Consider the following 14,551-nt stretch of genomic DNA (forward strand, 5'->3'; position numbering starts at 1 on the left):
GACTTTATTTTTCTGGGCTCCAAAATCACTTCAGATGGTGACTGCAGTCATGAAATTAAAAGATGCTTGCTCCTTGGAAGAAAAGTTATGACCAACCTAGACAGCATATTAAAAAGCAGAGAATTACTTTGCCAACAAAGGTCTATCTAGTCAAAGCTATGGTTTTTCCAGTAGTCGTGTATGGGTGTGAGAGTTGGACCATAAAAAGGCTGAGTGCTGAAGAATTGATGCTTTTGAACTGTGGTGTTGGAGAAGACTCTTGAGAGTTCCTTGGACTGCAAGAAGATCAAACCAGTCAATCCTAAAGGAAATCAGTCATGAAAATTCATTGGAAGGGCTGAGGTTGAAGCTGAAACTCCAGCTCTTGATGCCAAGAGCTGACTATTTGGAAAAGACCCTGATGCTGGGAAAGATTGAAGGCAGGAGGAGAAGGTGATGCCAGAGGATGAGCTGGTTGGATGGCATCACTGACTCAATGGACATGAGTTTGAGCAAACTCCAAGTGTTAGTGATGGACAGGGAAGCCTGGCATGTTGCAGTCCATGGGGTCACAAAAAGTTGGACATGACTGAGTGACTTAACTGAACTGTGGAAAGGTAGGGGCTAGGGAGAGCTATAGGGACTCACACCCCTCGATATTTGGTCTGGAAATTTCATCTCCAAGTAATTTGTTGTCCATAGCCTTGCTAGAGGGCGGCTTCCAGATCCCTGCCTCCCGGTGCTCATGCTTTTTCCTCAAATGTGAGTGTAGTCCGTGACTCACCTAAACCAAGAGCACAGGTGATGAGAGGTCGCTTTTATGATTAGGACGCATAAGATTGTAAGGAGACTTCTTTCTTTGTGGGCTTTGCTGAAGGCAGTTGCCTTGTTGTGAGCTACTCTGAGGAAAGGGCACTGGGGAAAGGAAATGAGGGCAGCCTTGGCTCAAATGGTAAAGAGTCTGCCTGCAAAATGCAGAAGACCCAGGTTTGATCCCTGGGTCAAGAAGATCCCCTGGAGAAGGGAATGGCTACCCAGTCCAGTATTCTTGCCTGGAGAATTCCACGGACAGAGGAGACTGGAAAGCTATAGTCCATGGGGTCACAGAGAGTCGGGCACGACTGAGCGGCTAACACTTTCACTTGACCTCCAGCCAGCAAGAAACCCGAGCCTCTCAGTCCAGCGCCCTCAAGGACCTGAATCGTACCAATAATCAGGCAAACATGAAAGTGGATTATTCCCCAACCAAGCTCTCAGATGAGAATGCAGCCTTGGCTGATGCTTTGATTGCAGTCTTGCAGAGATCTCGGCTAACCCCTGCTGGGGCTCTTGACCCAAGGAAACCATGAGAAAATAAACGTGTACTGTTTTGTCTGCTAACTGTTTGGTAGTACAATTATGCAGCAATCGATGCTAATCAATGGGATCAGTGAGTGAAAAAAAATTTATCTATGGCTGTTGCAAAATACCACAAGCTGAGTGGCTGGAGAAACAAAAACATTTTCTCTCATAGTTACAGAGGTTAGAAGTGCAAAATCAAGGTGTTGGCAGGGCCATGACCCTTCTGAAGCCTCCAGGAAGTGATTTATCCTTCCCTCTTCCACCCCAGGTGTTCTGTGACCTGTATCAGCATCACTCCAGTCCATTCCTCTTCTCTTCTTATATGGACACCAGTCACATTGGGTTAAGGGCCTGCTCTACTCTGGCTCAGAGGGTAAAGTGTCTGCCTGCAGTGCAGGAGACCCGGGTTTGATCCCTGGGTTGGGAAGATCCCCTGGAGAAGGAAATGGTAACCCACTCCAGTACTCTTGCCTGGAAAATCCCATGGACAGAGGAGCCTGGTAGGCTACAGTCCATGGGATCACAGAGTCAGACCCGACTGAGAGACTTCACTTTTATTTTTCTACTCTGTACGGCCTCATTTGAGCTAATTGCTTCTTTAATGACCTTATTTTCAAGAGGTCCTGGGGGTTAGACCTTCAGCCTATCCTTTCAGAGCAAAGAATTCAGCCCGAAAACAGGAAGAAAAAAAAGAAGAGAGCTGACAATGAAAAGATCGTCGGGAAAACCAAACAGGCACGTTGAATCCATCTAAGCGGTGTGCACCTGCAGTGCAAGAACTAGTGTCTGTAGGTCAGGATCTCAGAAACTGCTGGTGGAGAGGACCTGTCCCTGGCATCACCCAGGAAATGCTTGAACTAAGGGCTAACTTCACATGCTAAGAGAATCCCTTTCCCGGGGACAGCCTCTCTCATAGCTCTCAGGTCTGGAGAGTGGACAAGATGACTCCCTTAAAGTCCCTGAATTCTAAGTTACCCTCATTTCGTTGGCCTGGTGCTGTATCTCCACCTTCTCCCGGGTTAAGGAAGGGCCTGCTTTCTATCACAGATACTGGGATCGCCCACCAGCTGCGGTGCTGTTTCAACGATGAACAGATGTTGCCACCTTGTGGCCGCAAGGCTTCATGACTAGGGTGACCATGTCCTTTATTCCTAAAATCCTGCGCCTGCTCGCCCTCTTTGTGACCCCATGGACTGCAGCCCGCCAGGCTCCTCTATCCACGGTATTTTTCAGGCAAGAATACTGCGGTGGGTTGCCATTTCCTCCTCCAAGGGATCTTCCCTACCACAGAATCGAACCCGCGTTTCCTGCATCTCCTGCACTGCAGGTGGATTCTTGACCGCTGAGCCATGCGGGAAGCCCCAGTTCTCAGATTAGGACACTTTTTAAAGTGGAAGGGGGCTTTTAATCTTAGTGTGGGAACAGCAGGTGTAGATTGGGACTATGCCAGGCAAACTGGGAGAGGGAATGTGAGGGAACAAGAGGACGTACTGGGATTCTTTACAGAGAGTTCTGGCAGTGTTTTTCAAATTGTGCTACTCCCCTCTGTCTACTCTCAGCAAGAAGCTTCCTACAGCTACCCACGCTGGCCATCCTCCGCTTTGTTCAGGGTTAGTAATACACAAAAGAGTCTTGAGGCCCTCTGACACAAAGTATAAGGAAATCCCAACTACACCTACTGAAAGAGGGGCAGGGGGGAGGGGAAGATAGATGCCTTTCTACATTGCCTATGGACCAAAAATGCCCCAAGCACATTCAATATTTAGTTCTGACTTTAAAGATACATTTTAGGGATTTCCCTGGTGGTCCAGTGGCTAAGATGCCAAGCTCCAGGTTCAATCCCTGGTCAGGGAACTAGATCTCATGTGCTGCCGCTAAGAGTTTGTATGCTGCTACTAACACCTGGCATAGGTTATATGGGCATCTTGCCAACGTTAATTCTTCCAATCCACGAGCACAGGAGAGCTTTTCATTTATTTGAGTCTTCTTCAAATTCTTTCATCAGTGTTTTATAGTCTTTCACTTCCTTGGTTAAATTTATTCCTAGGTATTTTATTCTTTTGTTGTAGTTGTAAATGAGATTTCTTTCTGCAAGCTCATTCTTAATGTATAGAAATGTAACATATTTTTGTACCCTACACGTTTATTATATTTATTATTTCTAAGTGTCTTTAGGGTTTTCTATATATATAATCATTTCATTCACAAATAATGACCATTTTACTTCTTCCTTTCCAATTTAGATGTTTTTTATTTCCTTTTTTTGCCCAATTGATCTGGCTGGGACTTTCAATAATATGTTAAATAAGAAAGCTACAAAAAATGTTAATTCATTGATTAATGTATCAAAATGCTAGCCCACTACAAAGTACTAAAACAAGTGAATAACGCCCCCAATTGCATGTACGACTTCATTATAACTGCATGAACATTATCTAAATATACATACAAACACTGTAATGGAGCAGGGAAAATATCAAGTTAATTGATGTGCTGGTGAAGGGCGGCTAGAGGTGATATGTTTCCTTTAACAGATTTCCTTCATATTTGCAAATACTAATCAATACAAATACCAGCTCTCTGCAAATATCAATCATGTTGTTTATGAAAAAAATTAATCAATTTTGCCTCCAATAATACAAAGCCTTCTTGGTTCCTTCCCACTTTGTCTCCCGTCGATGTCTGATGTGACTTCTTCACTCTGGTAAAGCCGGAGTCTATACCCACAACCTGCTCATCCCAGCTTCCACATCTTTGCTTAGCCCAGTGGTTCTCACACTTTAGCCATTTAGAATCCTTTGATTGTATGTAGCTGATTCAGCACATCTGGATGAGGCCTGAGAATCTTCATTTCTTAGAAGTTCCAGGTGATGTTGCTGTTGCTGGTCTGGGGACCACACGTTGAGAACCATTGGCTCAGCCATACCTTCCACTGAAACATCTCTTCTTTTTGCCTCCCTCCTTCCATCCCTTCCCTCTCCCTCTTCTTTTTTTCCCCCTTCTTTCTCTCTCTCTCTTTCTGTCTTTCCTTTCTTCCTTCCAAAACATTTATTGAGAGAATTGCACCACCCAACCATTGTATAATCCAGCCAAACCAGATATCAAAATATATCAAAATAGTTTCCATACTATTTTAAAATATATTTACTGCATACCTTTGTAATTATTTCATACATTTTATTTTCTCTCCTTAACCAGCCCTTTGAAACTCAAACACAATATACTCTTTCTCCTTTTTCATGGGCATAGAACCAATGTGTGCTGACTGGGGCCCCCGGAGGGTCAAGCATGCCATCTATTAATAGAGCACTGACTATAGACACCTGTCTGACCCAGCGGCCTTCCCCACCCTACTCATCGTGATGTGGAATTTGTCTTGCCCTGTCGCTGTTGGGCATTTTCCATGTTTCTGTTCCCCTGTTACAGTGAAAGTGCCTCCCAGTACCACTCCCAACAGATTGCTTATACCAAAACCAGTTCCCGAAGACGATTCTGCAGTGGATACAAGGAAAAACTGTTTAGTGTTTTAAAAGTGGATTTTATTATAAAATTTATAAAATACAATTTCATAGTTTTATATTAAAAATATAGAAAAGCCAAAGAAGAAAATTAGAATTTACCCATTGCCTCACAACATAAAGATATCCTATATTAAAATCTGAATGTTCTTCTCTCAGATGTATTTTCCCACAAAATTATTCTGCAAATAGTTTTTTCATTTGTCAATATACCCAGACTTATTTACTGATGTCATTTCATCTTCTATAACATCACTTCAGAGGGTTGCAAAGAATTACATCACATATGGAGATTATAAAGTACTTAACCAATCCTTTATTGGTTAATGATCAATCACTTTTGTTAATATAGATGCTGATTCAGTGAATATTTATTCATCTTTCTACACCTGCCAACAATTTCACCCAATATACATTTTAAAGACTTTGGTGAGTATTGAAAAATTGCCATCCGAAATATTTGAATTCCTCTCAACAGTGTATAAGGGCTTCCCTGGTGGCTCAAATGGGAAAGAATCTGTCTGCAATGCAGGGGACCTAGGTTTGATCCTTGGGTCAGGAAGACCCCCTGGAGAAGGGAATGGCTACTTACTTCAGTAATTCTTGCCTGGAGAATTCCATGGACAGAGGAGCCTGGTGGACTACAGTCCATGGGATCGCCAAGTGTTGGACATGACTGAGCGACTGACTCTTTGACTTTTTTCAGCAGTGTATAAAAGGTCTATTCAGGCCCTTGCGGGGTGTTACCAAACTTTAAGACCTTCTTCCTCTCCTCAGTGAAAATGGTATCTTGTTTTAATCTGAATATATTTCATCACATGGAAAATGAATTTTAAATGAATATTAATTATTCATATTTATTTTGCGAATTGCCTTTTTGTGTCCTCTGCTCACTTTTCTCTTTTTTTGTTTTTATAACAGCAGATGCAGTTAGATAGTTTGACTGAATCACCCAGATGTGAAATAAATGATCCCAGAGTGAGATGAAAGGCAGATCTGCAGAAAAAAAAAATTCCACCAAGAGAACCAGTGAGGCAAATCCCCGTACCGAGGCTGTGAGGGGTTTGGGAGCAGAGACTGGGGCTGGGAAGGCAGCTGTTTCTACAGGGACCGGTGCTGAGACTGAGCCCCCTCCCTCAACAAAGGACCGTGGGGGGCTGGGTGGCTCTGCTTCCCTGCTCAAGATTCAGCTGACCACTTAGAGTGCGGGGCCTCCTGCAGTTTGGGCAAAGGCCGGTTCCTGCCCATGGAATCCAGGGCAGAGGCTAGGCCAGTTGCCTAGCAGCTTTAGGAGCAGAGCAAGCTAAAGAGAGTCACTCAGCTTCTATCCAGGCAAAGAATGAGTTCCTTGTGGACCAAAGGTAGATGTGGCCCATTCAGGAAAGAAAATGGACTGTGTCCATTTGAAATCCCACCCATAGCAGGCAGAGTAACGGTTCCCCCAAAGATGTGCACATTCTAATCCCCGGAACCTGTGACTATGCTACCTTACCTGGCAAAACGGACTTTGCAAGGGGATTAAATTAAGGATCTTGACCTGAAAAAATTATCCTGGATTATCTGGTGGTCCCAAGTGTAATTAGAAGGGTCCTTATAAAGTGGAAGAGGGAAGCAGGAGGGTCAGAACCAAAGAAGATTTTTCCATAGCTTTATGTATGTGTGTGTATATACTTTACAGAGCTTTCTGGGTGGCGCTAGTGGTAAAGAAGTCATATGGCACCATATGTCTTTTATGTCGGAGATATAAGAGACTGCGGGTTTGATTCCTGGGTTGGGAAGATCCCCTGCAGGACGGCATGGCAATCCACTCCAGTATTCTTGCCTGGAGAATCCCCATGGACAGAGGAAACTGGTGGTCTACAATCCATAGGGTTGCAAAGAATTGGACATGTAAAGCGACTTAGCATGCACGGGTATACATTTTACAAGGACATTTTGTTTCCAAAATTCCTTTTTTAAAATATATGACATTTTCTTGGTTATAGTATCTCTTTGTTTCCAAAGATATTGATTTCTTTTTTTTTTTTTTTTTTAAGAATTGTTTGTAGAGGTTTTTTTCTTTCTTTTTTTTAAAATCTCTGCATTGTATCTGTTTCCCCTCAAGTCCTTTCTTCATGTTTGTTTATTTTGGCCTCTGGTCTGATTTTAGAGGCTTTCTTCAGAGGTCTAGAGGTCCGTGTATGTGTGTTCATCCTTAAGACTGAAGCACCCAAACAGCTATCTGACTCTGTGTGTTTTTGGAGCCTGTCGATAGTCTTGACAAGCTTCACTGCAGAAGTTTTGTTTTTTTCAGGCAGTGACCCATCCATTTCATTGGCAGAAACCCCGAAATTCAGTTGCAATAGCCATTTTCTCTTGGCCTGGTTGGTTTCCCCAGAGAATCTTCCAATCCTGTGCAGGGTGGGGTGGGTAGAGGGGCAGAGGTGGAGAGAGGATGTTGGTATAAGCCTCTGCTGGCATTTTTGAATCAAATAGAGGAAGGCTGAGGTTTCAACTATTCAGAGTAGACAATGAATTAATCTCTCAGTTCTCAGCTGTGCCTGGTGTTTCTGTGTTTAGTTATCCGGTATAATTGCTTTACTTTTAGCCGAAACACTCCACATCCACCCCTTCTGAGTTCCATATTCCTCTAATTCCTGATGTTTCTGCGGCTTCAGCACAAAAGGCTGCTTCTCTCTGGCTTCCCAGTCTCAGGCTTGGGATCACATTCTCCCTGCCCCAGCTGGTCAGGTACCCTCTTCTAACTTGCTTTTCATTGTTCACTGTCATCTCCTTTTCTCTTTTTTGTCTTTGTGAATTTTTACCTTTTAAAATTCTTTACATGTTAATGGGATTTTGGAACACAGATAAAATATTGTTTCTACTCCAAGTTCTACTCCAAGTTTCCACTACCAAGTTCAAGTAGCATTTGGGATTTTTCTAGCTAAGCTTAGTTTGATTATTGTCCTGCTCTCACTAGTGACTGAGACCTCTTGGTCAGTCTCTAGGCCAGTGGCAGGCTTAGCTGAAGGGCTTGCTCCCAGGCTCCAAACCTGGGAAATGAGGCTTTCTATTGCATTAGGGGAGGGTGCTCCCAGTTTATCAGGTTCTGGAGAAAAGATTCTTGGACGTCACACTGCATAGTTTTAGCTGGTTTTATAATTTGGTGAATAGAATAATTCCTTCCAAATATTTATTTAATCTCAGTAAGACCAGCATTTATTTTGTAAGTCTTTCAGAAGAATTAGTAGCATACTTGGGGTGTTTTGGGGGCTTCCCTGATGGCTTAGTCAGAGGAGAATCCGCCTGCAATGCAGGAGACTTTGGTTAAGTCCCTGGTTTAGGAAGATCCCCTGGAGAAGGGAATGGCTATCCACTCCAGTATTCTGGCCTGGAGAACTTCATGGACAGAGGAGCCTGGCAGGCTACAGTCCATGGGGTTGCAAAGAGTCAGACACAGCTGAGCGATATCCTGCCTTCTGCCCCATTAGCAGAATTAGCAGACTGTGGTCAGATCACAGGAGATAGAGGGTGAGAAGGAGAGGTATCCTTGACTCTTTCTCTGGTGTGTTTTGAAAGAAGACTGGAGAAACACTATTTAATAAGTCACTTGCATTTAAAAAATACATAGATGAGAAGTTAAATTCCATTTTGTATTAGGGAAGCCTACAGTCTTCCCATGTGTCCCGGTTACTTTTACAGAGAATGTTTTACTTCTGACACTTCTGGTCACTAAACATATGTAGGATTCCCCCACACCAAGCAATGCTGTGTCATCAGCTGGGTGTCCTACGATTTAACTCAATTCTGATACTATTTACCCGGAGATGGCATCAGAGCCTGTAGGTGAGGGCTGAGTCCCACAAGTCTGTGCCACCCTCACCCTCCAGATGCCAGTTGCAAGCCCATTTGTTTCCTGTACTTCTGGTCAGTCAGCTACGAATTGGAGGTTCCCACAACTCTTCCCTTGTGTTTGATTAACTTGATAGAACAGCTTACATGACTCAGGGAAACAGTGAACTTATTGTTTACCAGTTTGTTGTAAAAGAATGTGATGAAGGATCCAGATGAACATCCAGATCAAGGCAGGTATGTGGGGAGGGGCTTCCATGCCCTCTCTGAGTGCGATACCCTCCCAGCACCTCTAAGTGTTTACCAACCTGAAGCCCTCCCAACTCTGCAGTTTGGGGGTTTTTATGGAGGCTTCCTCACTTGGGCATGATCATTTACATACCCCATTTCTAGCCCCTGACCTCTTTCTGGAGATTGGGTGGTGGGGCTGGAAATTCCAAGCTTCACATCAGGGCATGGTCTTTCTGGAGATCAGCCTTATCCAGGGACCACCCAGGGGGCCCACTGAGAGTCCCCTCGTTGGAACAAAAGATGCCCCCAGAGCTCTTATCACTCAGGAATTTACAAGGAGTTGACAATTCGGAGTCAGGAATGGGGACAAAGACCAAATACATATTTGTGGTAAGTCACATTTCCTCCTCCAAATGTTCAGTTTATCTCATCTGCAAATAAGTGAATAACAGGTATATTGGTTTGTGAGACTGCTAAAACGAAGTGCCGTAAACTGGGCTCTTGAATAATGGACACTTCATGTTTTATGGTTCTGGAGGCTGGAACTCCAAAAGCAAGCTGCTGATTTGGTCTTGTTTCCTTTGAAGACCAGGGAAGTATCTGGTCCAGGCCTTTCTGCTAGCTTCTGATACTTTCTTGGTTTCGGGTAGCAGAACTCCATTCTTACTGTAGTGTTCACCCCCTAGGCAAATATGTCCCCTCAGGTGAAGTTTTGTTTTTCATTTTATGTTACAGAAAAACCAAAATAAACATTTTGACCAACCCAATATAAAGACACCAATTATGTTAGATTAGGAATCCACTCTATTCCAGTATGACTTCTTTCTTAGCTGGACCTCTTTACCAAACCAGGTTCATTTTGCCCAATGTGTTGTTGTTGTTCGGGGGTCTCCTTGTTCTTCACTGTCTCCCTGAGTTTGCCCAAGTTCATGTCCACTGAATTGGTGATGCCATCCAACCATCTCACCCTCTGTCACCCTCTTCTCCTTCTGCCTTCAGTCTTTCCCAGCATCAGGGTCTTTTCCAATGAGTCCATTCTTTGCATCAGGTGGCCAAAGTATTGGAGTTTCAGTTTTAGCATCAGTCCTTCCAAAGAATATTCAGGATTGATTTCCTTTAGGATTGACTGATTGGATCTCCTTGTAGTCCAAGGGACTCTCAAGAGCCTTCTCCAGCACCACGGTTCAAAAGCATCAATTCTTCAGGGCTCAGCCTTCTTTATGGTTTAATTCTCACATCAGTACATGACTACTGGAAAGACCATAGCCCTGACTATAAAGATCTTTGTTGGCAAAGTGATGTCTTTGCTTTTTAACACACTATCTGTTTGTCATAGCTTTCCTTCCAAGAAGCAATTGTCTTCTAATTTCATGGCTGCAGTCAGCATCTGCAGTGATTTTACAGCCCCAAAAGAGGAAATCTGTCACTGCTTCCACATTTTCCCCTTTTGTTTGCCATGAAGTGATGGGATCAGATTCCAAGATCTTAGTTTTTTCAGTATTGAGCTTTAAGCCAGCTTTTTCACTCTCTTCTTTCACCCTTATCAAGAAACTCATTAATTCCTCTTTGCTTTCTTGTGTTTTAGAGAGGTATCATCTGCATCATCTGAGACACTGAGGACCGCAGCGAAGAGATGGTTTGTTTGCACGAAAGCCAAGCAAGGAGAGTAGACAGCAAATCTCACATCCGACTTCTTGAAGGTGAGGGGCTTCATATATTTGTGGGATAAAAAATCAGGGTGGTTTTAGGTGTGAGAAAAATTGATTGGAGTTAGGGAAAAGGTTCAGTCAGTTCAGTTCAGTTGATCAGTCTTGTCCAACTCTTTTCGACCCCATGGACTGCAGTATGCCAGGCCTCCCTGTCCATCACCAGCTCCTGGAGTTTACTTTAAATTCATGTCTACTGAGTCGGTGATGCCATCCAGCCATCTCATCCTCTGTCATTCCCTTCTCCTCCCTGCAATCTTTTTCAGCATCAGGGACTTTTCAAATGAGTCAGCTCTTTGCATCAGGTGGCCAAAATATTGGAGTTTTAGCTTCAACATCAGTCCTTCCAATGAACACCCAGGACTAATCTCCTTTAGGATTGACTGGTTGGATCTCCTTGCCATCCAAGGGATTCTCAAGAGTCTTCTCCAACACCACAGTTCAAAAGCATCAATTCTTCAGCACTCAGCTTTCTTTATAGTCCAACTCTCACATCCATATATGACTATTGGAAAAACCATAGGTTTGACTAGACGGGCCTTTATTGGCAATGGTGGGAAAAGGTTAGGTAATCACTATTCTGTACAGGCATATCTGAGTTACATGCTACTTCATGGGATGTGTGCTAAAAAAAAAAATGGAGGTACTTAGCATGATCTAAGAGTAGAGTTCTGGCCTTCCGACATCAAAAGTTCATTCATCAGACACCCACACAGGCCCGGTTTTACGGTTGATGGTCCCAACCAGTCTTAGCAGGCTCAAGCTGAAACTAGACACTGCTCACTCAGAGTTCCTGGAAAGAAAATGGGGCAAACATGTTATTAGCCAACGTGAAGCTTGGAGGGTGTGCAACCTGCAACAAAATAACTAAGGTGAGTTTGTTCAGTGAAGGCAAGCTATAAGAGGAGCTATAGCTATAAGAGGAGGGATGTTTAGCAAGCTGTAAGAAGACAAACCATCACCTCATGGGAAACAGATGGGGAGACAGTGGAAACAGTGTCAGACTTTATTTTTTTGGGCTCCAAAATCACTGCAGATGGTGACTGCAACCATGAAATGAACAGACACTTACTCCTTGGAAGGAAAGTTATGACCAACCAAGACAGCATATTAAAAAGCAGAGACATTACTTTGCCAACAAAGGTCCATCTGGTCAAGGCTGTGGTTTTTCCAGTGGTCATGTATGGATGTGAGAGTTGGACTGTGAAGAAAGCTGAGCGCCGAAAAATTGATGCTTTTGAACTGTGGTGTTGGAGAAGACTGTTGAGAGTCCCTTGGACTACAAGGAGATCCAATCAGTCCATCCTAAAGGAGATCAGTCCTGGGTGTTCATTGGAAGGACTGATGCTTCAGCTGAAACTCCAGTATTTTGGCCACCTCATGTGAAGAATTGATTCATTGGAAAAGATCCTGATGCTGGGAGGGATTGGGGGCAGGAGGAGAAGGGATGACAGAGGATGAGATGGCTGGATGGCATCACTGACTTGATGGGCATGAGTTTGAGTAAACTCTAGGAGTTGGTGATGGACAGGGAGGCCTGGTGAGCTGCGATTCATGGGGTCGCAAAGAGTCAGACACGACTGAGTGACTGAACTGAACTGAACTGAACTGAAGAAGACAAACTTAAGAATTTCTATTAGTCACCAGTTTCTGTTAACCCTGTGGGGCATGGCTTCAACCTCGTCTACAATGACCTATTTCCAAAATAAGGTTACATTCTGAGGCATTAGGGGTTAGGACTTCAATATGAATTTGAGTTGTTGTTGTTCAGTTGCTAAGTTGAATCTGACCCTGCAACCCCATGGACTGCAGCATGCCAGGCTCCTCTGTCCTCCACTGTCTCCTGGAGTTAGCTCAAATTCGTTGTCAGTGATGCTGTTTAACCATCTCATCCTCTGTTGCCCCTTTTGCCTTCAATCTTTCCCAACATCAGGGTCTTTTCCATGAGTTGGCTCTTCGCATCTGGTTGCCAAAGTATTGGAACTTCAGCAACATTCCTTCCAATGAATATTCAAGATTGATTTCTTTTAAGATTAATTGGTTTGATATGCTTGCAGTTCAAGGGACTCTCCAGCCCCACAATTCAAAAGCATCAGTTCTTTCACACTCAGACTTATGGTCCAACTCTCACATCCATATATGACTCCTGGAAAAAACCAAAGCTTTGACTACATGGATCCTTGTCGGCAAAGTGATATCTCTGGTTTTTAATACTCTGTCATAACTGTCCTTCTAAGGAGCAAGCATTCTTTAATTTCATGGCTGCAGTCACCATCTGCAGTGATTTTGGAGCCCAAGAAAATAAAATCTGTTACTGCTTCTACTTTTTCCTCTTCTATTTGCCATGAAGTTGAAAGGTTGTTGCTAAACGATAAGACACCGGGATTCTTGGCCTCCGGAGGAGATGAATTCAATCCGGGGCCACAGACGAGGCTGGATCGCTCAGAGCTTTTGTGTAATAAAATTTTATTAAAGTATAAAGGAGATAGAGAAAGCTTCTGACATAGGCATCAGAAGGGGGCAGAAAGAGTACCCCCCTGCTAGTCTTTAGCTGTATGTTATATAGTCACTTGCAGTCTGTTAATGAAAAGAAAGGAATGTCATAAAATTTAGAATGGCACCAGATAATTCATCCCCGGCCATAAAAGATTGACTTGAATCTTGTAGAAGGGCTGTTTACCAAACAAATAGTTTCATTTACATAGATTAGGGGAACAATATCTGAGTAAGTAGGTTGGGCCATTTGGCCTAACCAACTTGAAGACAGAGTCTGGGGTACATTAACATAGCTTAAGAAAAACATTTCCATAAGAAAAAATGTATTGGTTAACTCAAGGTTTTGAGAATAGTTAACTTCAGGTGAAACCAGGTGTCATGGCAACACAGCATTTTAAGAGAAACCTCCTTTTAAATTTGTGTAGAGAAGGAAAAACATATCTCTAGTTTGTTTCCTCCTGCCGCTTAAGAGAGATAAAAGTGTCTGGCACTTGCAGCCTATTTCCTATGTTTGGAGACCCCTGGCCTTCCTGCCTGTTACCCTCTCAAAATGATGGGACCATATGCCATGATCTTAGTGTTTTGAATGTTGAGTTTTAAACCAGCTTCTCCACTGTCCTCTTTCACCTTCATCAAGAGGCTCTTTATTTCCTCTTCACTTTCTGCCATTAGAGTGGTATCATCTGCATATCTGAGGTTGTTGATATTTCTTCTGGGATCTTGATTCTAGCTTGTAATTCATCCAGCCCAGTATTTCGCATGATGTACTCTGAATATAATTTAAATAAGCAGGGTGACAGCCTTGTCCTACTCTTTTCCTAATTTTGAACCAGTCCATTGTTCCATGTCTCGTTCTAACGGTTGCTTCTTATCATGCATACAGGTTTCTCAGGAGACAGGTATGGTAGTCTGGTACTTCCATCTCTTTAAGAATTTTTCACAATTTGTTGTGATCCACACAGTCAAAGGCTTTAACATAAATAACGAAGCAGAAGTAGATGTTTTCCTGGAACCCTTGCCTTCTCCATGATACAATGAATGTTGGCCATTTGATCTCTGATTCCTCTGCCTCTTTGAAATCCAGCTTGTACATCTAGAAGTTCTCGGTTCATGCACTACTGAAGCCTAGCTTGAAGGACTTTGAACATAACATTGCTAGCATGTGAAATGAGCATGATTGTACAGTAGCTTGAACATTCTTTGGCATTGTCCTTCTTTGTGATTGGAGTGAAAACTGACCTTCTCCAGTCCTGTGGCCACCGATGGGTTTTCCAAATTTGTTCACATATGCAGCACTTTAACAGTATCATCTTTTAATTTTAGATAGCTCAACTGGAATTCTGTTGCCTCCACTAGCTTTGTTTGTAGTTATGTTTCCTAAGACCCACTTGACCTCACATTCCAGGATGTCTGGCTCTAGGTGAGTGATCACAACATTGTGGTTATCCA

This window comes from Muntiacus reevesi, chromosome 5, assembly GCF_963930625.1.
Source record: "Muntiacus reevesi chromosome 5, mMunRee1.1, whole genome shotgun sequence".
Lineage (NCBI taxonomy): Eukaryota > Metazoa > Chordata > Mammalia > Artiodactyla > Cervidae > Muntiacus > Muntiacus reevesi.